This window comes from Nyctereutes procyonoides, unplaced genomic scaffold (assembly GCF_905146905.1).
Source record: "Nyctereutes procyonoides isolate TBG_1078 unplaced genomic scaffold, NYPRO_anot_genome, whole genome shotgun sequence".
Taxonomy (NCBI): domain Eukaryota; kingdom Metazoa; phylum Chordata; class Mammalia; order Carnivora; family Canidae; genus Nyctereutes; species Nyctereutes procyonoides.
Window position 1 is genome coordinate 21850 of NW_026575080.1, and position 26758 is coordinate 48607.

Below are 26758 nucleotides of genomic sequence, written 5' to 3' on the forward strand. Positions count from 1 at the left end.
CAGTAATCACTGACACAGTAAGGTAGTTACTCTTAAATCTTACATTGTCGTATTATAATTCACTGGATTCCTTCCCTGCCTCCTTCCTGACTAGACTTTAAAGCGCCTCAGAGGTATCCGTTTATACAATATGACGACGCTTAACATGGTTTCTTTTAAGAAAAGGATCTCTGTATATTTTGAAGCCCAAAATATAGTAGAGATCTTAAAAGGAGATTTAAAGAAATTGACTGAAAATCAAGGTTAAGCTGCTGCTTGTCCTTGCCTTTGTTCTATGTATTTAAATCTACTGTAAGGCCAGCACATTGCACCAGTCTATGTCAGTGTGTTCTATGATCAGGTATAATGAATGTTTTCCAAATCCCAGATGTATAATTTCCTCTTTGATACATTCTCTCCAGTTTGCAGTACAACAGACAGGAACTATTCATGTCCTTTTCTTCTCTCCTTTTGAAAAGACTAGGAGAGAGTTAGGGTTAGATAGAACAGTAGGGACATGTAGGGCAGCCTTGTGCGGCTGGAGCCCCTGGGTCTTTCTCACCTGCCTTTACTTAAATTGACGAAGGTTACATCACAAACACCTGACAGGGTGTTTGTAAAAATGGAGCCATTATTATCCTCATTCTTTTCTTCCACTATAATCCTTGTTCTCTTTGAAAATAAAGAGTAGGTTCTAGAAAGGGAGTGTCACAAAATGGAACCCCATATTTCACAGCATGAAATCCAGAATTCTGAGACAGATAACACAAATAGAGTCTTACACCATAGACCAGGATAATGACTGTACCAGAGAACTTTGGGAGGTAGGCTCTAAGCATATAAAGTTAAAGGCATGTCTAAGTCCAATCTAAACTTCTCTCTTTCTCAAATTATATTTAAAATGTTGAACATAAGCACATGTCACAAAGCAATCAAAACTCACTTTTTTAAAGAAGATTCTCATTGTCACTTTTGTCCCAAATTCTTGGTAATTATATTCACAACAGATCTCAATATTTCCAAAAATATTTGTTAAGTGATTTGATAGGAAGGAATCTACTCTAGGCCTTATGAATTTTTTTAACTTTGTATTAAAGTATTAAGTATTAACGGGTCAAAAGTAGCAACAATGGAGCGGAGCCAGAGAAAGTAAAAATACGAGGTAATTTAAAATGTGCTATTAATACCAAGGTTTTTCAGAGGAGAATGTTAAAGTTAAGAAAAAAAAAGGAAAAAAAAAAACCAGCCATGAACCCTGGACCACCTTGTTGTGTATGGCACATGGGTTATATGTGCGTTTACATGAAGGGGGGGAAGTGGTGGCAGAGAATATGGAAAGGATGCGGCTATGAAAGAACTAGGCGTTTTGAAAGAAGCCAAAGAAGTCAGGGAGGCTGAATGAAGAATTATACAAATCATGTAGAGAAGCCTCTCTTGAAAATTTAACTTAGGAAAAGGTGAAATTTTAAAGAAATTAACTGTCCCAGAATTGACAGTACTAATTATTTCTCTAAGTAAATACTCACTGATTGCCAACTCTGTTCCAGGCATTGGGCTTGATTATGGAGAGAAAAATACAAATGAGACGCAATATCCTTTTTCTAGAGGAGGAAAGTGCAAATGAGACACCACCTGGAGGAGCCACTGAATGTATTCTATGTATCAGTGGGTGTTGGGAGTAAGCGTCCAAAAAAAAAAAAAAAAGGAGAGAAAAAAATTTAAGACTGGTTTGTTAGGAAAGGGAGGAGTGGACAGAGGAGAAAGGGCTTTACGTGCATTAACTCTTGAACTGAGTGGGTGCTGCTGGGCAGATGGCAAATGAAAGGTATCGCTTCATAAAATTAATCACTTGAAATGATTATTTTGCTTCCCTTTCCACAAATTCCAAAGCCCGTGCCTGTTAAGTTATGGGGAAATTCATTTATGCTCTTGCATGTTGCAGCAGTTATATTCTTTATATCCTAATAATCACACTTAGTTTTAAGGAAACAATGGAGAGTACTTTGCAAAACATATCCAATAGTAAAACTACCTTGCTCTCTAATAAACTCCAACAGATCCCCAAACTCAGAAAAAAAAAGTCAAACGCTGAAGAATTAGGCTGAAAATGATTCAGAAGAATGTAGATTGGACCCTCCCCCTCAAGATGCAATCAATCCTCGCTAATTTAAACAGGAAGGCATCTACTGAAAAAATATTAGATATGTCGCAGATTCATTGGAAAAGCTGGGAAAAGAGACACATAGAGATGTAGCCAAGAATAATGCCACAAATCAGGCCCCTGGTCTGGTGGACCAGAGCCCCCTGACTGCTGTCTCAAGATACAGACCTTGCAGCTTGCACTATCAGCGTTGCAAGCCCTCAGCACCGGACACCAGCAGTGACAGCACTGCTCTGGCCACCACTGAGGTTCAAGCCAACAAGTCAACTCCTACTGCTGACAAGAAAGAACTCCTCAGGTGCCCTGTATTCTAGGATGACCATATCTGACATGGTCATATGTCTCTGTCCTAGCTGCAAGGGGGGCTAAGAAAGGATCTAATGTGTTCACCTTCTATAATGGAAAGTGGTTATGTCCCTTCCAAAACACATAAGGAAAAGGCCATTCCCATACTTAGGAATGGGGTTGGAATGCTGGCTGACCAAGGGGAATGGCAGGCTAAGAGGCAGTTTTCTCTAGCAGAAAGAATATGGAATTTGATGTCCGCCAAATCTCGACTTGAATATATCCTCTGCCTTTTATTAGATACGTGACAACTGCTCTGAGATTCATTTTCCACATCAGTAAAACCAGGAAAACAATGTCTACATTTCTGATTTCAGGGAAGAAACACACACACACACACACACACACACACAATTTGGAACTGATTAGCCTAGATTTTTATCTCTTGGCATCTTTTAAAATAGGAGAGAGATTTCATTTACTATGAAATATTGATGTCTTATTTTTGCCTAATTAAAGAGGATGAATAAAAACAGCTTTCAAAGTCATTTCTAAAAGTCAGATCCACTCAGGAATCATAAAGGGATGCGAAATGGAGTGGTCTTTATGCCAATCACCTGGCATTAGGAGTTTCCAAAAAAATCAAAATTTTGCCCCCCCCAAAAAAATAAATAAAAATTTTTAGAAAGCCTAGTTGTAGGAGAGAAGGGGCATCCACGGAGAAAAGATAGGAGAGAATCTGTAGAGTACTTGCACGTCCTCCTTTCTCTTTTGTCCTTTGTGGGAGTAGACAGACATCTCACAGGCAGCTCATTATACAGCTAACTGTTTGCTAAGCACCAAAACCTGCAAACAATTGGGAATAGTGCAAAGTTTACTCTCTTCAAATTCTCCGTAAGCTGAAGCTTCATGGTAGGGGCTCTGAGGCTTTCTGGGAGCACAGCACAGGCTACAGAAATGTCAGGCAAGGATAGGTGGTGACCACAAGAGCCCACACAGAGACTACCCATCAGGGATTTTGAGGAAAAGGTAGTGGCACCATCTGCAAGGGTTTCTCAGTTAGGGGGCCACAGAGAGAATGCCCCTAGCCACCCATGCCTATCACAAGTGTCATACCAGGGAAAAGGCACTTAGAGACCAGCTGCCTCAAATCTTATCAAGCAGCCAGTTGTTAGATGGAGAAGAGGCGATGGCCAACTAGTGAGGTGCCCCAAACGGCTCACAAAGAGCATGTGGCCCCTTATATGGGGAGTTAGTCTTTACCTAGAACCCAGACTTCAGCAAACACAGGTCTAAGGGGATGCAGGCCATTACTCCTCCACTGAAAGTAGACACTGACCATAATAAATACTGAATATGACTTGAAACAAATTATCTGAATGTATTGAGATACTTATACTGTCAAAATCAAGGTTTTCGGGATCCCTGGGTGGCACAGCGGTTTGGCGCCTGCCTTTGGCCCAGGGCGTGATCCTGGAGACCCGGGATCAAATCCCACATCGGGCTCCCGGTGCATGGAGCCTGCTTCTCCCTCTGCCTATGTCTCTGCCTCTCTCTCTGTGTGTGTGACTATCATAAATAAATAAAAATTAAAAAAAATCAAGGTTTTCTCCTCCTAGTCTTTATCAATGGATAGCAGAACAGAAAACAATGCTGACAAAATCTTGAAAAAAACTGAATATTACATGTTTGCACATTGCTGAGTTGAGACTGTTCAATGTACTGCTTTTTATAATTCATTTCATGTGTGCAGGAGGCTGAGAAGGAAGGGGATATATGGGGGGGGACAGAATTCTGTATCTTGGAAATTGGTAAATTTTAAGAAATAATTAAACATCTATACTGTCTTCCTTTTTCTACTTATCACTCTCTTTTCTTTTAATTTGAAAAATTGAATTAATAAAGAAACTAGAGAGTGATTAAGTATAAAAATCAAGGTAGTGGTTTCTATTGGGGCAAGTGGGATTTGGATAGGGTACATGGATGGATTCTAGGATGGCAGGCAAAATTCTACTTCCTACTCAGGTACTGACTACAATGGTGTTCACATTACATTCATTAATTAAGCTGCATGTATTTTTTTCCGGTTTAACATATTTGTTTTATTTTAAAACTAAAGGTCTTAATTCATACAGAAACCTGACAAATAGATTCATAAGTCTTTCCAGAAAGTAAATAAAGAAGAATAGCAAAGACCAGTTTGGAAAAAAAGGAATAAAATTGGATCACTTTCTCTCAGGTATAAATATAAAGCTGTGGTAACTAAAACAGTATGGTACTAGGAGGGAAATAAGAGATGAGAACTCCAATTACACACACAGACTTAACAAGATAACTACCCAATTCTTATGGTAATTAAAGATACATTTCAAATTGGCTTAAGATCTAAAACTGAAAAATTAAACTATAAGGGAGTTAAATAAAATATAGGTTAGGTGGGGATAAACAAAATGGAATACTTTTTAGGATACTCATAATATTCAGAAAACAGAAAAGAAAATATTGGCATTTGAATAAATGGGGAAAAAACGTCAAAGACGAAGTATATCCTAATTTTTTAAATGACAGACTAAGATTATGTATTACTAGCTTATATAATGGGCAAAATATTATTAGCCCTTCTATACAAAGGTTTATATATTTAAAAAAGTAATAAATTTAAAATAAAATGTCAAAAGTCATGAATAGATAATAGGAAAAAAATATATATACACACATATATCTACTCCATATAGAAAAATATGCTCAACCTCAATGCCATTCATAATTTTTTAACCCACTGGATTTGCAAATAATGATAATAATAATAATAATAATAATAATGTTTAAATTAAAAATAACCAATGTTTGAGAATACAAGTGTACAGGTACAGGTGCCGTCAGAGAATCTTTTTTTCCTCCTGGAAATTTTTTATTTATTTATAATGATCATTTCTAATGCTAGCAGTAGACTTCATTAAGCTGTGCCTTGGTACAGGCACTGGAGCTTGTCCATGGTGCTCTTGATGTACAAATCCTGGACGTTCTGACAATTCTTTTTGTTGTTGTTTGACAATTCTTTTTTTTGTTGTTGTTCTGACAATTCTTTTGCAAAGATTCCAGAAAACTGACAGCTAAGTGGATGTTGTACACAAGCTCATCATCCATCATCTACATGTGGTCAACAGCCACTGCCAGACACAGAACCTTCTTGGTCTGGAATCTGATCATGGACTTCACTTCATCCACGTTGGCCACCATGTTTTCATTGTAGGTCAGCAAGGAAGGGAATCTGCCAGCCTCATTCAGGCGTGGGCCCAGGATTCCTGGGATCTGCTTGGTCAGAGATTCTGAGGCCAAAGAGGCATCATACTTCTTGGCCAATTTCTTGACTAATTTTTTATTCATGGGAGATTTTGCCGCTCATGGTGCCTCACTCCACAATAACCCGAAAGAGCCTCCTGAAAATCTTTTAAAATTAATACAGCGATTTTTGAATCTAAATGAATTATTTCTTTCATACTTTTCATTTTCTTGTCTTTTGTGAATTCTAGGTAAATCCCTTTGTTCGTCTTCTTAATCCTGAATTAAATCTTCATTTCTGATTGAATAATGAATGAATGAATGAACAATGAATACTGTTCAGCCCATTTACTGAGCTTTATATTTTGATGATTGTTAATTGGTTAATTTTTTTAAGCCTGTCATTGTGTGGCGGTTGCATTGGGTTCTTTTATCTCTTTAAGGATATCAATTATACTTCCTTAAAAGCCTATTTGTTCTTTAATTCTGTTTTCTCTGGTATTATCCATGAAATTTCATGGATTCGGTTATCATTAAATGTTTGGTAAGATTCAGATGTTTGCTCATCTTCCTTCTGCTTTAGTTGTGCATTGGCTCCTACCCAGTCATCTCCTTTCCCTCTTTTGCAACAGCAGACAATGTTGCAACAAACATTCTTAAACATCCTTATATACTAACAGTTTCCCGTTTGTAGGATGGATTCACAGAAGTTGGTAAATTATTGTTCATTATAAATGTAATAGATAATGTCAGATTATGTTACTTACCAGTTGGAATAATTCGCACACCCACTAGCAATCTATTAGCTAGCCTCATTTCCTCATATCATCACTACCTTTGCTGACTTTTTTCAAGCTAGATTTTGGATTTCTATAAGTACTACGAGTGCAGTATCAATTAGACATTACCTTCTTTGCAGTTGTACTTCATAAATACTATTTAGCTGAATGAGTGATAAGTTCAGCCTCTGGGTCTCTGTTACCATGCTTTCCTTTTTTCCCCATATTAATTTTCATCTTCTAGCATACTATGTAATATACTCATTTATTCTAATTATTGTTTAATATGTATCCCCCCAACTGAAACAAGAAGCTGGAAACTCTACTTTGTTCACTAATATTTCCAAATGCCCTAAAACATTAGCAATTAATAGGTACTCAGTATATATTTGTTGAATGAGTAAATGAATAACTATATGATACATACTCAACATCCTAGTAAAAACTTAGAGTATTTTTCCTGAAAAAAATGTTCTGCAAAGTGCTTATTATAAAGATAAATCTGCTTCCTCTAACAAATATTATGAACTCCTACAATCGTGTATGCATTCCAAGCTGGCTATACAACAACCTGCTACAAGAGGAAATCAATACAACATGATTCCTTCTTGGAATCCATTCAGGAAGCATAAGCCACTAGCAGAAAAAAAGAATACGTACGTGCCCATCATAATTGGCTTTTGAGTGTGGACACTGAGGACACTGTCTCAGAGAAAGGCTTCAATATATTCATAATTAATTTATCAAGCATATTGGTTGTTCTTTAATAATAACAAAACAAAATAGTATTAGCCTAATTAAAGTAAATATTGTTTGTCATTTTAATATACCAAACATCAAATAATATAATTTTAAATGAAGCTGACAATATACATCAATAAGATAGTCTATATTTTTATAGTAATCTTAAAAACAATACCTCCATGTAGCATTTTTGTAGTTTTCATTGGAGCCTCACAACAAGGCTGGGAGCTAAACAGTACAAATATTATTACACTTATTTCAAAAACCAGGAAACTGAATCCAGTAAATTAAGTGACTGATTAAAGAAGGAAGCCAGCACTTGAATACATGTCTTTGGAAACATTTCTTTCTGAAGAAGAGATTAAACAAAAATCAAATATTTGGAGTCAGAAGTAGATCTCTATTCTAACTCTGTAATTACTAGGTATGGAAACATCAACCACTGAATTATCTACTCTAAGCCTCAATTCAGCATCTATTTATTTACCATTAGGCAGAAAAGGATAAGAAAACAGCCATGCATCAAAGGAAATTTATTTATGATAGGCACACAGTGAGAGAGAGAGAGAGGCAGAGACACAGGCAGAGGGAGAAGCAGGCTCCATGCACCGGGAGCCCGACTTGGGATTCAATCCTGGGTCTCCAGGATCATGCCCTGGGCCAAAGGCAGGCGCCAAACCGCTGCGCCACCCAGGGATCCTGTATGCCATAATTCTTAATTAATACTTGTAGGTTCCATAACATGGTTCAAAAACAATGGTAAATCATTATGCTACAGGCAGTGATTTCTGAATTAATTTCTAAGCACCAGCAGCAAGTCTGCTATTACAAGCTGCATTTAGATCATAAATTATTCTGTAGGCCCTGTTGCCTATGCCAAGTAAATGTGAAGTTACTACATGTGTGAAGATGGCAATTTGGTAAAATAATATTTAGAGTACAAAGGATTCTCTTAGTCAGAACCCTGTTGCAGCTGAAAAAAATGATGAAAAACTAGCCAGAGAGTCCCTGAATCACATTTGTTGAAAACCTGCTTCATCTTCAGCAGACACCTGAGAAGAAACTAGTTAAAAGCTTGACAGATTCAACAGGGACAAGCATCTTTCCTTGGCACTATAAATGATGAATGAAACCAAACTGCATAAAACTAACTACATTACATGCTGTACTACTGTAATAATTTCAGAGCTACTTCCTGTTGCTATTGCAGAGAGCTCAAGTGTTGCAAGGATCTGCTTAAAAAGCGGTGTGACACTAATCATCTCCGCCTGAGCAGTTCATCTCTCCAGTCAATTGCACATGGCAGTAAGAAGTGATCTCTCCTGGTTCTGCCTATTAGCAGTTAAATTTGGGGGGGAGTCAAAATTAATACATGGATTTTCAACTACACTGGGAAGGGAGAGGCAGCACCCCTAAACCCTGCTTTGTTCAAGGATCAACTGTACTGACTCCATATCACACAACGTCTTATATATACATTTCATATCTAAAAATTGCCCGGCATAAGCTTAAGATTGAAATCATGAAAATAAAATTCATATTCATATTATTACCAAGATACAACCAAATATATTTTAACACATTGGACAATTTAAGATAGTTTCAGTTAACCATCTTTTAAATATCTAAATTGAACCTTTCTGCCTATTCAATCCTTCATTTTACTAACAAAGCATTGTGGGGGTACTTATTGGGTAGCAATGGTGAAAATATCTGGTCTCTCTCTCTGCATGGCATCTCTCAAACTTTTAGCTTTTGGAACATTAAATTTTCAATTATAAGATCAGTCTTATCTCAGATGCAGGAACCAATTCTGTACCATAAACTCAGAGCCCCAATGTTTATTGTCACGTCAACCTATGTATGGCTGTTCATAGTAGCACCTAGACTTTCTTCTTTTCACCTGAACATCTATTTGGTTTCTTGAATTCCAAATATAATAATTGTTTCCTTACCTTTGGCTCAGACATCTAAAATAGGGTCTTGACTCCCTTCCAAAATCTTTTCTCCTGACCTGTCCACCTCACTATCTAAGATTTTTGTTTCATCTAAAACTCAGCTTCAGGTCTTTTTTATTAGGTCTACTACTTCACCTGTCCAGGACTGTAGAGACTTCTTTTCTGCCCCTACCTTATCCTATTTGACACATCTACTCCCAACTCAGCCTCAGTTCTGATAAGTTGCAGGACGCAGTTCAGACGTTAGTATACATCATGGATATACAAACTGCCGTGGGTAGGAAACAATACATGTATTAATTCAGGATTTGTTTGGACTTACACTGTCAGGAATAAATGCTAAGATAAAATGCTTGCTAATGAACATCCACAATATTAAAAGAATGGAAATGACTTTGAATTTCCTCAAATTTGCAAGTTAAGATACTTTCACACAAACTAGCCCAGATTATAGTCAGTACTCAATGATCTTGAATGTGTGTGATCGTTATTTAATTTATCTAAGGAACTGTTGAGATTTTTGATGATACCTGTGGTATCCATATTAATTGTTGATATTTCCCTCCATTAATAGCTAGTACTTACCCCACTCAGCTTCAAGTAAATGCACTGGTCCATTTATGTTCCCAGAGTGGTATTCAAAATGTTCTAAAATAGCACGGGCATTAACCAATTAGAATGGAGGCTAGACATAACTTTGAGATCCAATAACAATTTTTTCCTCCTCATACCATGTTCCAATTGGATGTTCTGTGGAATCCTTCCTGTGATTCACAAAGTTAGGATTCTCCTTCTAGCAAATTCTCTTAACCATCTGCATCCAGGCAAGAGATGAAGAAAGAAAGTAAAAACACGAGAAAGAAATACTTGCTCTGAACCACCCTGGCCCGGAGGCGATACACATTACTTCCACACATATTCCATAAGCAAAAAGTCGTATACCCCACCAAAATGCAAGAGGCATAAGAGGTACAGCTAGGAAGTATATTGAATGAGCACAAACCACTGTCTCCATCACATATACATTATATTAAAAGGTAAAAAGTGCCATGGAGAAAAAATGAGCAAAAGTAAAAAGCATGTTGAATGTTGAGAAAAGGGTCACAAATTTTAAAAAACTCACTCAGAGCAAGCTGCATTAAACCAGTGACAATGGAGCAAAGGCTCAAAGGGAATACGGATAGATCCATACATGTATCTGGGGAAAGAGCATTTCTGGAAAAAGTCAGTTCAAAATCCAAGATGTGGGATAGTACCTGGTAGGTCCAAGGAAAAGTAAGGAGGCTGTCAGGGTTAGACCAGAGTATTCGCAGGGAGGCCTGAGAACTCTGAGAAGGGGTGGGAGCAGCCAGTAGATTTAGATAAGCTCTTATAGGCTAAATGTCTGTGTCCCCCTCTCCCCAGTGTTGAAGCCCTAACTCCCAATGTAATGGTATTTATTTATTTATTTATTTATTTATTTATTTATTTATTTATTTATTATAAAACTCTAAATTTATTCCAAGTGTTAAAAGATTTCACTCTCCCCTCCAAAATACTTTACATTTTTAAAAAATCAAAACAGTTTTCTATTTTCTCAGCCACTGTACAAGCTGCTGCTTCCCTTCCTGGGCACCAGACTCTGGCCCTCTGACCCCCTTCCCCTCCCTCCCTTCACTTTCAATATTGCTATAAGTTTGTTTATAAAACTTTCCTTCCCCTTCCCTCCATGTCCTGCCCTGAAGATGTAGCTTCCTTTCCAGACTTCAGGCCCTTGGCTGCAGGTAAGGCAGGTTGGATGGGCAGGATACTCAGGCAATACCTGAAGGGCAGAATGCTTTGTGCTTCTGGGATAAAGGCTGATTGGCTTTTTTCTTGATCAAGTGGAGGATCATTTTTTCTTCCCCATAAACATCTGTTGAGGGCCACATATTTGGCTTGGGGTTGCCCATGGCTGGGCAGCCCTGCCCCATCTCAGGTTTCCCCCAGGCCTAGGTCCATGACAGCTGGGTCTGACCACCATACCATTTATATGCCTGTGGATTGTGAAGGACAGAGTGGCACATGGCTACAGTAGGGCCTGAAGATCCCCAACTTTTCAGAACGTGAGCACCAAATCCTGAGGGGAGGAATTTTTGGTTTTTGGCAGGCAAAACCAGGGTCAGCCAGGACCATGGGAGGTAGGGATGAGGGAGAAAGGTCTAACCACAGAGCTCTGGGGTGACCAATGTTCCGGCTGCCAAAACCCCCTCCCCTCTTCCATTCCCTCCCACCTCCCCTTCATCCTGTAGGTTGCAGGATGATTCAGGAAAGGAGGATGGAAAAGAGGAAAAGGATTCTGTTCTGCTGATAGGAAAAAGGCAGGAGATGACAGCACTCGGGGCTGGGGGAGGCTTGCTGGAATCTGTAGTTTTCATAGCTTCTCAGTTCCGGGAGAGAGGGTGGGGGGCCGGGAGCCAGGCCCGCAGAGGCTTCATCAGCTCTGTTCCTTGTCCTTGACTAGGAAGACTGTGTGCTGGCCCCCACTGGACACAGATAAGACCACACAGTTCTCCAGCTGTTTGCCTGTCATCTCCACTGGGCTCCAGGCATCGTCTTCCTGCCCTGCGCCCAGCTGATAGTTGGTGCCCATGCCCCAGGCAAACACACGACCATCCTTGGTCACAGCATACCCCACGGAGCCCCACAAGCCACTGAGGAGACAGCAGGGAGCCTGGAGATGAGGGTGGGTATGCTCTTCTCCTCAGCACCCTCCCCAAGGCCCAGCCACCCATACTCAGCCCGGCCCAGGCTGTACGCTTTTCCTTCTGAATCCATGCAGACTGTATGATGCTGGCCACCAGAGAAGCCCACCCAGGACTTGGTAGAGTTCTTGAAGGATGTCAGGTTTTGGGGTACAAAGCAAGATTCTGTCCCTGGGGTTCCAAGCTGATGATAGTTGGAGAGGCCAAAACCATATACATGGCCCTCACAGGAGATGGCGAAGGTAAAGTAGGCACCACAGAAGGCATCTTGGAATCTGACATGACCCCGGCTTCCTCTGGATTTCAGCATCACACACTTGGGGACCAGGAGTCGTTCAAGGCCCTGACGGCCACCACGGTTGGCAAATAATTCAGGCACACGGCCCAGCTGGCCCTGCTCCCTGCAGCCCAAAGTGTAGAGGTCACCATCACCTGTCAGCATCACCAAGTGGTCATTTCCTGAGGCCACCTTCACTACAGGCATAGTCAGCTGCACTTGCACAGGCACCATGCTCTTCTTCATGGGCTCCAAGAGTCCAATCACACCTTTATTGTCCCGGAAGGAGCCCCAGAGGAAAACTCGACCATCCTCAGTGAGAGCTGCTGTGTGACTGTCTCCTGCTGACACCTGTACCACTTTCTCTTGCAGTTCCACTTTCCCGGGGACCATCTCGGAGCCCTCCACTGATGTGTCCCGTCCCAGGGCTCCTTCATCGTTGCAGCCGAAGGAGTAGACCTGGCCACTTTTGCTTAGACACACAGTATGCATGCCCCCAGCCTCAGCTTGCACGATGTCCTCCGGAATGGGCACCAGGGCTGGTTTCTTCCTCTCCATCACATTCTCGCCCAGCCCCAGCCGGCCCACGTCGCCCTGGCCCAGTGTCAGCACGATGCCTGGTTCTGTGCTGTGGGACCTATGGGAGACTGGAACACGACGGGAGGCAACGGCCCTCACTGCCTGGTTACGACGGTCCTTCACCTTCTTGCTTTTGGGGAGAGCATCTTCTGGGGGTGACCTTCTCTTAGCTATACGTTTTGGTGGCATCTTCCTTTCCTCGCTGCAGGTTCGCCACAAGCAACTCCTCCGCTCGCCGGCCCCGCCGCCAACTGCTGTAATGGTATTTAAAGGTGGGGGCTTTAGGAGGTGATTAGGTTCAGATGAGGCCATGAAGGTGGAGCTCCCATGATGGAATTAGTGCCTCTCTAAGAAAAGGAAGATACCAGAGCTTCTCCTCTCTACCATGTGAAGCTATTGTAAGAAGATAGCTTTTGGCAAGCCAGGAAGAGGGCCCTCATTAAGAATCAAATCTGTTGGGGACACCTGGGTGACTCTGCTGGTTAAGGATCTCTTGGTTTTGGCTCAGGTCATGATAACAGGATAATGAGATCAAGCCCCATGTCAGGCCCCAAGCTCAGTATGTAGTTTGCTCATCCCTCTCTCTCTGTTCCTCCTCCTCCTCTCTCTCTCTCAAATAAATAAATAAAATCTTAAAAAAAGAAAAAAATAATTGAATCTGTTGGTACCATAGTCTTATACTTCCTAGACTCCAGAACTGTGAGAAATAAATGTCTGTTGTTTAAGCCACTCGGTCTATGGTAGCTTGCTGTGACTAACCAAGCTAACGAATACATAATATATTGTAAGACCTTTTGGGTTGATTCTGAAGAAAATAGAAGTCTACTGGTGGAATGTGATTTGAAGAGGGGTATGGTGTGGGCTACACCTGGCAAGATTATTCAGACTGTCATTTGAGAAAACACTGATGGGGTAGGTATGGAACACGACAGACTAGTTAGGAAACTGTTACAACAATACTGATGAGGGATGATGGTAGACTGGACCGTCAAAGATTGTAAGCAGATGCAAAATTCTGGATTTATTCTGAAGGTGGAGCCAATGTATATTCTAATAGATTGGTATAAGCTGTCAGAGCTCAACAATTAGAAAGTGGGTGTCATCATTAACTCATAATGAGGGAGACCGTGAGTGAAATAAATTTAGGGGAGGACAAGAGTAGAAATCCCTTTGTGGACATATTAATTTTGAAATATCTATTAGACATCTAAATGGGGCTATTGAATAGTCAGCTGGATATTCTAGCATGAGGAGAGAGGTCTGGGTCTCAAAAGATATAAATCTGGCAAGTGTAAACATGTAGACGAAATTTAAGTCATGAGGCAGATGAGAACACCAACACAGTAAGGAGAGAGAGGAGAAAAGATCCAAGGTCTGAGGCCTGAGCCAAAGTAGCATTACAGGGTCAAGATAAATAAGACAAATCAGAAAAAGAAGAGAGAGAGAAGACGCAGTAGTCATGCAGAAAGAAATCAGAAGACTGTGGTATCCTGGGAGCTAAGTGGAGAGTTTTTGGACAGAGGAATTCTTGACTGTGGAAAATAGGCTCCTAATAGGTCAAGTAAGATGAGAGTGAGGAGTAGACTGAGCAACCTGAGCTATTCGTTGACCTTAATGAGAGAAAGTTTGGTGGAATGTAGAGCAGCAAGAGCCTGAGAAGAGTGAGTGTAGGGAGATCTAAAGAGAGGAATCAGGGACCAAAACTGCAGATTACCATTTTGAGGACTTTTATTGCAAAGAGAAGCGAGGAAATCAGGCAGGAGAGAAGATTTTTATCTTAAGATGAACTAACACCATGTTGTGTTCCCAATATGCATCAATGGGAAGCTGCTCGAGACTCCAATATAATCACAGACTCTAGTTCACACATTTCTTTCAATGACAGTAATAGCACAATTCTCACTCTATCCTTGATCAAATATAATTGTTCTGGTTTCCCTTCCAAGATTAACAGAGAAAAATGGATATTCAATCCTGATAACAACTGAACACTTTTTAAACATATTCTATGAAAAAATGGCCTCTCCCAGTTCAACTTAAAGTTAGCACAATTATGACCTTGGTAAAGTGTTAAAAGTGTATTTATCCTTCTGTCCCTTCCTGCCAAAATATCACACACTGTTCCTATTTCTTTTTAATGTGAATCATCAAATTGTTTCTCTCCTTATCCTTTTGCTTCAAAGCAAGAAAAGACAGATCTTCCAAAATTAGAAGAAACACACACATCTTCAGGAGATGAATCTGAATCTAAAATCTCTGGTCACCCTACACACCGACATCACTCTCACCATCAGCATCTCTACCTGCAGACTTAAGGCAACAGAGAACCCATTGCTATTTAGAAGCAAGATGCTAGGGGATCCCTGGGTGGCACAGCGGTTTGGCGCCTGCCTTTGGCCCAGGGCGTGATCCTGGAAACCCGGGATCGAGTCCCATGTCGGGCTCCCGATGCATGGAGCCTGCTTCTCCCTCTGCCTGTGTCTCTGCCTCTCTCTCTCTCTCTCTGTGACTATCATAAAAAAAATAAAAATTTTAAAAAAAACCTTGGCTGTCCCTGGTGCCTATGAGTAAGGAAAGGCAAAATGAAACAAAACATTAGCTATCTTCACAATATAAAGCAATTCATTTAAACACTCTTTATTTCCAACGTAGCAATTCTTTTTAAGAGAAACTCTCTGCCACCCTGACATTAAATGTCAAAGGAGCACCAACTCTGCCCAGTTGAGCTACAAAATCAATTGACTACTATGAAAAATACCAATGTAGCATGATGAACCACAGAAGACCCATATCAACACTAAATTAGAAGACATAACTGCCTTTGAGAACTCAGTTATACACAAGTCTGCAGTGTCCAGTAATTAATACAGGGTGACTGGAATGTCTATTAGAAGTATTAGCATACCTGACATCTTCTGAGTAGACATAGAATCTAAGAGAAAGATAAGCTTATCTCTTTAGAACTCCGAGGACTAAGAGCCGATCAGTCTTAAAACAGCAACCTGTTGACTGACGTCTGGCAAATGGTAGCTAAATGTTGACTACATGAACTATATTTATTTCTTTTGTCCTTTGTCCTTTTTGAGATGACTAGCTACTGCCCTTCACAATATGCTCAGACCTCTTTCTCCTTCGGAGATGAAATTTTGATTAATATATCTTTGCTTTCTTTTTCCTTCAAAGTATAATTACCTGGACAGCTACCTGTAAAAGAAGGGAACTGGACCACTATCTTAGACCATATCCAAAAATAAACTCAAAATAGACTAAAGACTTGAAAGTAAGACTGACACAGGAGAGCTTGGTTCTTGTCTCATGGAGTTGAAGAACGAATCTCGCAGACAAAGGAGACTAAGTAAAGCGATAAAGTTTATTAAGTGAGAATACAAAGAGAAAGTTCTCAGAAGTGAGGGGGGTTCTGACTGGGTTGCCACTAGGGTTGGTCTTTTATTGAAAGCCACCCAGGGATCCTAAATCCTTTAACATTAATCCTTTTAACATTATCAATTGACATGACCATTGACTAAGGGTGGTCTTTTATTGAAAGCCAACCAGGGATCCTAAATCCTTTAACATTAATCCTTTTAACATTATCAATTGACATGACCATTGACTAAGGGTGGTCTTTTATTGAAAGCCAACCAGGGATCCTAAATCCTTTAACATTAATCCTTTTAACATTATCTATTGACATGACCATTGAGTAAGGACTAGTGATAACATCTTTAATGGCTTACTTCTTCTTTGGGATCTGATTATTCTTTGTTGGTCACAGATGACTGTCATAAAAAAGACACCCTCTGGGGATCCCTGGGTGGCGCAGTGGTTTGGCGCCTGCCTTTGGCCCAGGGCGGGATCCTGGAGACTGGGATCGAATCCCACGTCGGGCTCCCAGTGCATGGAGCCTGCTTCTCCCTCTGCCTGTGTCTCTGCCTCTCTCTCTCTCTCTCTCTCTCTCTCTCTCTCTCTCTCTGTGACTATCATAAATAAATGAAAAATAATTTAAAAAAAGACACCCTCCCTGCCCACACCTAGGGCAGGGCGATCTGGCTGGTTCCCTTATCTCTGGTTTCCCTTAACCTCAACATTTTAGGGATTTTTGTGAGCCAGCTTCCGTGGCTCCCTACCTATCCTGTCTAGCCCCAATTGTCCCTAATTCAAGATCTTTTTTTTATTTTAATTTTTTTATTTATTTATGAACAGCCACATGAAGAATCATGTTACCAGATCTTCCCTTAATTGGCTCATGTGAAGGAGGGTCACCTAAAAGATACGATGATGGTGATTTTTGGTTCTAAGGGGTTCTAAGATCCTGATGGTGAAAAAATGAGGAATGCTGTGAGGTGTGGGGCTTCTCTTAGTAGATGATATCCTACAACCAAAAAATGCTTCCATTCACTTAACATCTATAAAATTTCACTTCAAAAGTTGATTTTATTTTGAAAAGGTAACATGAAATCACCAGAGATTATTCTAAGGTAGTTCCTTCAAATTTGGCCTTAATACTGAATGTCCAACAATCATTTATTATATTTCCTTTTACTTAAAACTAATAGGAGAAAGGATTCTCAATTTTCTCTAAGGTTATCACAAAATAGGCAAAAGATATTATATTGGAAAATTTTTTTGATCTCATCTAGTTATTTAACATCATGCATTGAAAATTTATGAAAACAATGCTCTGAAAAAAAAACAAAAAAACAAAAACAAAAAAAATGCTCTGTAGGAGCATTGGTCCTTTTGTCAATATGGTAATATTTGAAGTTAATTTTAGTTTAGCTATTTTGTTTAAGTTGGTTTCCGTTTTTTTTTTTAAGTTGGGTTTATTTCATAAAAAAAATTGCAAAGGATGAAATAATCTGTTAAAGCCAGCCTACAGATATGTTCCACAAAATTATATAATCTAAAGTAGAAAATAATTTTAGGGCCCAAATTAACAAATAGAAACTTTGTACTTTGAATTCAGAAGACATTTTATAGCATTTTTGTCATCCTTTCTCAAATTTTCTCAAAGCCCCTTATTCTAAGAATCAATTTCCTCTCCCCTAATGTTAAAAGTCCATCTTTTCACATAAGTATAAAACAGGATCTAGATTTCGCTAATATAGTAACTTATGACTTAAAAACCCCTAGATTCAGTTGTTTCAATAGCAACAGCTATAATTACATCCCCTTTTCGACACTGCTTTCCTGATTTGATACTATTTAAGCTTTCCAAGAACCAACATAGTGACAACTTGTTTATTCAGAAGAAATCAAGAAAAGTAGGATTATAGTCAGACGAGCATACACTCATGTCTGTTCAACGAAATGCTCTGGAAGCTTTGAATGTTTTCTAAAATGTTAAATATTTCATGGCCACAAAGATATACTTCTCCGTGTCATTCTAGGAATTGGGTTTGTTTGTTTCTACAATGCCTGTGCACCCTCTTGTGGACCCTTTAGAATTTGCTTTATTGAAAGATTCCATTTATTCAAGGCTATTCAAAGGTCTTATCTTGTAAATTTGAATTTTTATTAGGATAATGACATTTACACACTTCACACTTTTAAATCTGTAATTTCATAATCCCAAATATTAATTGAATCTCACACCTCTTCACACTGTTGAGAAAACCAAAGTAGATAGAGTTGAGGTTACTAGGATAATAAATAGGAAACACTCCATACTTTCCAATTATGTCCGACATATTAACAAGCTAATAAGAATTTTAGATCCTGCTTCCTAGGCATAAAACAATTCAACAGTAAGGCCATGATTAGGTATCACACTTCTTATTTCCTGATACTGATATGAGAAAAATCAACTTAGAATTTGTTTGGGCCTGTTTATGCAAAGCATGAAAATGACTTCTAACTGAAGACAGTAGCCTAAAAAGAACAGCAGAAATGTGGCTGTTTTCCATTAAAAAGTAGCAACAGCAAGATTAAACACACACACACACACACACACACACTTTACAGTTTAATTGACTCATGTGTTGTCTTGGAAACATTAAATTCCTTTAAACCTAGAGATCTTAAAAAAAACTAACAATCAATTATTAGCTTTCTATTATGTTTAATTTGACACCCATAATAAAAGTACAGACTGCTTATTTTTTTCCTGACTTAAAATCTCCTTTCCGTTACTCATGATCTCATGTTTAGAAAACGTTTAGGAAAAATGTGAGAAGTTTTTTTTTATATATATATTTGCCAAGTATTTTATTTTTTCTAAAAACAATAGAAAAAATCAACTTTAAAAAGGAACATGTACTTAAATAAAAAAATTATGGTTTATTGCACAGCAAAGGATACAGTCAACAGAACTCAAAGACAACCTACAGAATGGGAGAAGATATTTGCAAATAACATATCAGATAAAGGGCTAGTTTCCAAAATCTATAAAGAACTTCTTAAACTCAACAGCAAAGAAACAAACAATCCAATCATGAAATGGGCAAAGGACATGAAGAGAAATCTCAGAGATGAAGACATAGACATGGCCAACATGCACATGAGAAAATGCTCTGCATCACTTGCCATCAGGGAAATGCAAATCAAAACCACAATGAGATACCACCTCACACCAGTGAGAATGGGGAAAATTAACAAGGCAGGAAACCACAAATGTTGGAGAGGATGCGGAGAAAAGGGAACCCTCTTACACTGTTGGTGGGAATGTGACCTGGTGCAGCCACTCTGGAAAACTGTGTGGAGGTTCCTCAAAGAGGTAAAAATAGACCTGCCCTACCACCCAGCAATTGCGCTGTTAGGGATTTACCCCAAAGATTCAGATGCAATGAAACGCCGGGACACCTGCACCCCGATGTTTCTAGCAACCATGTCCACAATAGCCAAACTGTGGAAGGAGCCTCGGTGCCCATCGAAAGATGAATGGATAAAGAAGATGTGGTCTATGTATACAATGGAATATTACTCGCCCATTAGAAACGACAAATACCCACCATTTGCTTCAACGTGGATGGAACTGGAGGGTATTATGCTGAGTGAAGTAAGTCAATCGGAGAAGGACAAACAGCATATGTTCTCATTCATTTGGGGAATATGAATAATAGTGAAAGGGAATATTAGGGAAGAGAGAAGAAATGTGTGGGAGATATCAGAAAGGGAGACAGAACATAAAGACTCCTAACTCTGGGAAATGAACTAGGGGTGGTGGAAGGGGAGGAGGGCAGGGGGTGGGGGTGAATGGGTGACGGGCACTGAGGGGGACACTTGACGGGATGAGCACTGGGTGTTATTCTGTATGTTGGTAAATTGAACACCAATAAAAATTAATTCATTAAAAAAATTATGGTTTATAATACATGGTTTGAACTTTTGTATAATTGCTATAAACGTTTTATTAAAGTTATTTACATTTCATGACCATATTTACAAAGGAAAATGGGGTAAAGTTTACAATTTAAAAAAATTTTTTTAATTTTTTTATTTATTTATGATAGTCACAGAGAGAGAGAGAGAGAGGCGGAGACACAGGCAGAGGGAGAAGCAGGCTCCATGCACCGGGAGCCCGACGTGGGATTCGATCCCGGGGTCCAGGATCGGGCCTTGGGCCAAAGGCAGGCGCCAAACCACTGTACCACCCAGGGATCCCCTTTACGAATTTTTTTAAAAACAATTGTTAAATACAAATCTGTTAAAAGAAAGAAAAAAAAAGATGGCAAGCATAAAAAAGAAAAAAAGTTCTTTTTATGCCCAAAGCCCCATTTGAGGCAGTTTACATCGCGGCTGAGCCTTTTCCGTCCTAAGGCTCAGCAAGGTTGCGAGGTCGCACTTGAACACGCATTTGCAACCAGTTCAGAGGTCGAGCGGGATCGGGAGCGGGAGCAGGGAGCGGACCCCAGAGATCGGGATCGGGAGCGGGGAGCGGAGCGGACCCCAGAGAGCCTGAGCAGCCGCCCCGCCGCCGCGGGCCTAGGTCCCATCGCACCCCGGGAGGAGCCGCAGCCGCCGCCGCCGGCCCCCGTCACCGTCACCGCAACCACGAGCAGCGAGGCCGAGACCCGGCAGCCGCCGCCGCCCACACCGAGCCCGGCCCCACGCGCAGCGGTGCAGGGAGCGGCGGCCCGGGCGGCCTCACGTCGGGGCGCCTGCGGCGGGGACAAGCAGGGCATCGCAGCCAAGGTTTTGGGAACAGTAAAATGGTTCAATGTAAGAAAGGGACATGGTCTCATCAACAGGACTGACCCCAAGGCCCATGTATTTGCCCACCAGACTGCCATAAAGAAGAATAACCCCAGGAAGTGCCTTCGCGGGGTGGGAGGTGGAGACACTGTGGGGTTTGATGCTGTTGAGGGAGAAAAGGACGCGGAGGCAGCCAATGTCACAGGCCCTGGGGGGCTTCCAGGCAAGGCAGTGAATGTGCCGCAGACCGTAAGCATCACAGACGCCGTCCACGTCGCAGGGGCCCTCCACGCAATCACCAGCAGAATTACCAGAATAGTGAGAGTGGGGAAGAGAACGAGGGACCCGAAAGGGCTCCCGAAGGCCAGGCCCAGCAGCCCCGGCCCTACCACGGGCGACGGTCCCCCCCCCCCCCGACTACGTGCGAGACCCGACGGGCGGCGACCGCAATGTCCCAACCCTCCTGTGCAGGGAGAAGGGGTGGGAGGTGCTGACAAGCAGGGCGCAGGGCAACAAGGTAGACCAGTGGGACACAATGTGTATCCCGGTTACAGACCACGATCCCGTAGGGGTCCTCCTCGTCAAAGACAGCCCGGAGAGGATGGAAGGGAGGACGATAAGGAAAATCAAGGAGATGACACCCAAGGTCAGCAGCCACCGCAGCGTCGGTACCGCCGCAACTGCAATCACCGACGCAGACGCCCAGAGAACCCTAACCCACGAGAGGGCAGAGAGACAAAAGCAGCCGATCCAGCAGCTGAGCACTGGTCGGCTCCGAGGCTGAGCAGGGCGGGCTGAGCGAGCGCCGGCTTCCCGCCTCTGCCGTCGGCCGCTTCAGTCAACCAACGTGAAGAAGTGGAGATGAAATTCCAGCAAGAAGAAATGAACGAAAGATCGGAGCTGAAGGCCCTAAGCGCTTGCTTTTTGCCCATTGACCAGGTAAATAGAACCATCTGCATTATCTATGCAGCGTGGGGTTTTTATCATTTTTACCTAAAGACGCCTCTTTTTGGTAATGATAAAAAAAAAAAAGCCTGGTTTTTCTCAATACACCTTTAAAGGTTTTTAAATTGTTTCCTATCTGGTCAAGTTGAGATTTTTAAGAACCTCCTTTTTAATTTGTAATAAAAGTTTACAGCTTGAGTCAACAAACAGCAAGCACCCGTTAATAAAGCTCTTAAATAATAAAAAATTAAAAAAAAATGAAACAAGTTCAGATATGAGGATCCCCCACAGTTCTGGCAGGAGGAACCTGTTTCCTTACTTTCCCTTAGTAGCAAGTGAGACTTCATGACCGATTCCAGTTCCTCCCTCCAGTACGTGGACTTGGGCACCAGAGTTCCTGAGCTGTCGCAGTTTCTGTTTCAGCTGTTCTCGGTACTTCCGCAACAAGTCCTTTTCGGAAAGGAGCTTTCGCTCCTCGGCTTGGACGGTCAGGATGTACGCGGTGGCTTTTTTAAGGATCACTCTCCTGGAGGCCTTTGCATCGTTTTCCAACTCGGGATCTGATCACGCAGGGCAAGGAAGCCCCGTGTCAGCTCCTTCCTCCTCCGGCGGTCCGAGCGTTGTGTGCTCGCCTCTTGTCACTCTGCCCCGTGCCCGAAGACCTGGGCCGGGCACATCCGCGGTTGCTGCTGGTCTGTCTCAGGGCTCCAGCACTGCGCAGCCTCGCCCTCTTGGCGGCGGCATCGTCCTTCCTGGTGGAGGGGGGGCCGCGTAGTTGTGCTGATGGGTGGGCACCTGGCATCTCTTAAGGACCAGCGGGCTGCGAGGACGTTTGCTGCGGCCTCCAGCAGAGGGGGACCCCGATTCGGACCTTTTGGCAGGGGGCTGCTTTTTTTTTGCACAGCATCAATTTCTTCTTCGTCCCCTTGTTCTTCCTCCGAGTCGCTGCTGGGGGCGGGCGGTGTCTCCTTGTGCAGCGCCGGGGGCTCGGGCCGGCCCGGGGGTTGGACTCGGCCGAGGAGAGCAGAGAGTCCGAGGACGGGGAGAAGGCGGCCGGGTCGGGGGCGGCGCAGGGCTTGGGCGGGTAGGGGAAGACCACGGAGGGGTCGATGCACTCGGAGGCGGCGACGCTCAGGTCCCGCAGGTACAGGCTGGAGGTGGAGCGGCCGCCGGGCCCGCGGGCGGGGCTCGGGCTGCCGCCGTCTCTGCGCGCAGCCTGGTAGGAGCCCCGCTTCTCCGAGACGAGCTCGGCGTTGGCCGAGAAGCCGCTCCACATGCAGTCCTGGATGATGACGCTTTGGATGAAGGTCTCGTCGTCCGGGTCGCAGATGAAGCTCTGGTTCACCGCGTCTCCTCCCAGCAGCTCGGTCACCATCTCCAACCGGTCGGCCGTGGAGAAGCTGCCGCCGCCGCCGTCATCGTCCCCCGGGGGACAAGGGCGCGACTGCGACATAGGACGGCGAGCAGAGCCCGGCGCGGCGGCTCGGGGACAGCGTGCGCGGCGGGCAGCAGCTCGAACTTCTTCCAGATGTCCTCGCTGGGCGCCGGCGGCTGCAGCTGCGCTGCTGCTGCCGCTGGGAGCAGTTCTCCTCCTCGTCGCAGTAGAAACACGGCTGCACCGACTCGTAGTCGAGGTCCCAGTTCCTGCCGGCGGAGCTGACGTTGGGAGGCATCGCGGCAGCCGGGTTTGCCCTCTCCCGAGCAGACCCGGCGTCCGACTGCGGCGGGGAGCGCCTTCCAGGGCAGCCGGGCGCGGGCGGCGGCGGGAGAAGTGTCTTCCCGAATAGGCGAAGGGGCAGAGCCTCTGCGCGTCCGGAGAGTCGCGTTCTCCTCGCTCCAGGGTGCTTGCAAGTTCCACAAAGGGGAGTGGAGCCAAGTGTCCGCCCGCGGCGGCGGGCAAAGTTCCGTGGGAGCGGGCGGTCGCGCCGCGCCCCGCGGGCGGGGGCTCGGAGGCGGAGAGGCCCCCTGTGACTCCGGGTCTCCCTTCCCCGGGGCGCCCGGAGCGCCCTCGCCTCGCTCTCCGCTCGCTCCGCTCTCCCCCCCCGCGGACGCGCCCGCCCGCTCCCTCCGTCTCTCGCAGGGATCATTACAGCGAGTCGGAGAGGCCCCGACGAGCAGCGTTGATCCTGCTGAGCACGATCCCTCCCCTCTGTTCTCTGTCCTCCCGCCGAGCCTCTGAATAGCCCTGCCCTTCCCGAGGCCGGCGGGGGCCCAGGCGGCGGCCGGGGCGTGGCGGCTGCAGCTGGGAGACGCGCGGCTCGGGGCGGAATGGGACAAGGTGTAAGGACGACCTTGATTTCTGAGTTCAGGCCGCTGTCAGTGATAAGGGTGTCTGCTCGGTGGGGAAGAGGTGCAACTGCTCAAATTCCACATAAGGCAGGGAACTGCTGTTTAAAATGTCTTTGGGGGATCCCTGGGTGGCGCAGCGGTTTGCGCCTGCCTTTGGCCCAGGGCGCGATCCTGGAGACCCGGGATCGAATCCCACGTCGGGCTCCCGGTGCGTGGAGCCTGCTTCTCCCTCTGCCTGTGTCTCTCTCTCTCTCTCTCTCTCTCTCTCTCTCTGTGACTATCATAAATAAATAAAAATTTAAAATAATAAAATAAAATGTCCTTGAGGATCCCTGGGTTGCATTTCGGTTTATTTTTTCTTTGGGGTGACTGCCTCACATTGAGACATTTTTAATTTGAAGGGTAACAGTGCGTGGAGCCTGCTTCTCCCTCTGCCTGTGTCTCTTAATTCTCTCTCTCTCTCTCTCTCTCTCAGTAAAGTACTTCAGGACCAATAGATACATATAAGTCAAGAACTTTCGTTTGTAAATAAAATTGTTTTAACTAAATAAATAAAATGTACTTGAGGAGAATTGTTGCATTTCCATATATTTTTTTCTGACTGGGGTGACTGCCTCATATTGTAACACATTTTTAATTTGAAGTGTAACTTGAGTACCGTATGGTCTTTAAATCTTAACTTCTATTAATTTTGTAGGTTTCTTTCCCCCTCAGTAAAGTACTTCAGGACCAATAGATACATCTATAAGTCAATAACTTTGGTTTCGAAATACAATTGTTTTTACTAAGGGCACAAAGGTGTACTAACCAAGACTGCAAGAAATCCCATAACTGAATCTACATTTAAGAGTTTCCAATACAGTCGTTAATCCCATGTTTTCACAGCAAATAATCCTGGAACTTCAGAATATGGCCATTGCAAGGAAGCCTGAGATAGTAAAAAATTTAAATTGTCTAAAATACCTTGCTCACAGTTTCATCAAGCTAAAGTCAGGTATGACATAGAATGATGCTCCAAATATATTAAGTTTCTGCTAACTCCCAAGTTACAAATGCAAATTTAAAAATATAATTTGGGGTGGTTGAACTGAACATGCAATTATTTCTCATCGTAGATAATAGCACTTACAAAGATCCCCAATGCCTGCAATCTATCGATTCACAGGTTTCCAATACGTCGTTATTCGGTGTGTTGGATGTTTTCACAGCAAATACATCTTCTTCGGAACTTCAGGTTATTGCCAGTTCCAGAAATGTTCTTTATAACTATACTTTGAAAAGAATCTAAAATCCTACAAGTCATCTCTCTTACAATACAACCATGTCTATTGTCTAAAATACCTTGCTCAGAGTTTCTAAACACTGAAAAATCTGATTACAAGTTGCCGAGTGAGCACTAACTAGTACCTTACAGACCACTGGAATCTACTTTACAAATAGTGTATCTTTTTTAGAAAGTGAGTATGTTTTGCTAATGAGCATCGCAAATACGGGCGTTCATGTTTTCTGTGCTTACAAAAGGAACTGTCCTACAAAAGTCTGATAATTTAATTGTGCATTCAAAGATAGAAAACAGTTAAAATCTACTGGCCCCAACACTCACTTAGGAAGCCAGTAATGAGAGTTGTTTGAAAGCACAGTTCAAGGGTCCTGAACCACTTAGCATAAAATTCCAGGCCCTTAAAATCAGCTACAGGACATTACTTTTGATTTCTTCAGCTCTATACCTTTACATAAACACAGTATGACATAGCATTTAGCTCCCTCTAAACAATGCCCTCCCTCATTGTAACATCATTAGTTGAATTGATCTTTCCCTGTAGCTCCTTCCATTTATATATTAACTCAAAAGTCTCTCCAGATTTTTCAAAATTTAAACAACTATGTTGTTCCTTCTTACACTTTGCCATATACCATAATTGAAACATAATCATATCTATACAAATAAAGAATCTCACTGTATACTCAGGCAAGTTTAGGCATTTGAAAACAGTAAGTTCAATTTTTTCCAGGCATGAAATATCCTAAGAAATGGGAACTAAAGTTCAGGGCATCCAGCTTTATTTTCTCTTCTATTTCTCAACAAAGAGAGAAAAAAAATGTTTCAATATTTATAAGACTAAGAATAATGGATGTGCATAATTTCGCTTTAACATACATTTCTGCCTTTTAAACCCAGTTTAAACTCAGTGAAAGGCCAAGAACATGGACTTAATTATGAGAAAAAAAGATGCCTTAACTGCAGTGCACATTCAATAAACAAAATCCAAAGAAAGCAATCCTGCCTGAGACGTTTACAAATCAATTCATTATATTGATTTGGAATGAGTTGTGCTGTAATTTAAAGCATAGATTACTGCAGGCCAAACTTGATAAAGTTCTTTTTTTAAGGTACTTCACTTGGCTATGGACTTGACCTGAGAATTTTCAAGACACGGTGATTTGCCAAACCAAACAAACAAACAAACAAAAAAAAACCTACTCTATGTGTAAAGGCTACAATTTAAGACCTAACGACTAAGAATTAATCAGAACTAAATTTCAGAAGTACAAAAACTTGTGTCTGAGTTAACTAACAACTTTGATAAACCATTGATACTTTGAGAAAAGGCAATGTGTTTCTA

General features: G+C 42.4%; 3 pseudogenes; 1 reads left to right on the forward strand and 2 right to left on the reverse strand.

Moving 5' to 3' along the window:
- Positions 1-11418: 11418 nt before the first annotated feature.
- LOC129514417 (regulator of chromosome condensation-like) lies at positions 11419-12999 on the reverse strand (annotated as a pseudogene).
- A 2003-nt stretch (positions 13000-15002) lies between these two features.
- LOC129514414 (Y-box-binding protein 1-like) lies at positions 15003-21698 on the forward strand (annotated as a pseudogene).
- A 462-nt stretch (positions 21699-22160) lies between these two features.
- On the reverse strand, positions 22161-23932 carry LOC129514415 (myc proto-oncogene protein-like; annotated as a pseudogene).
- Positions 23933-26758: the final 2826 nt, after the last annotated feature.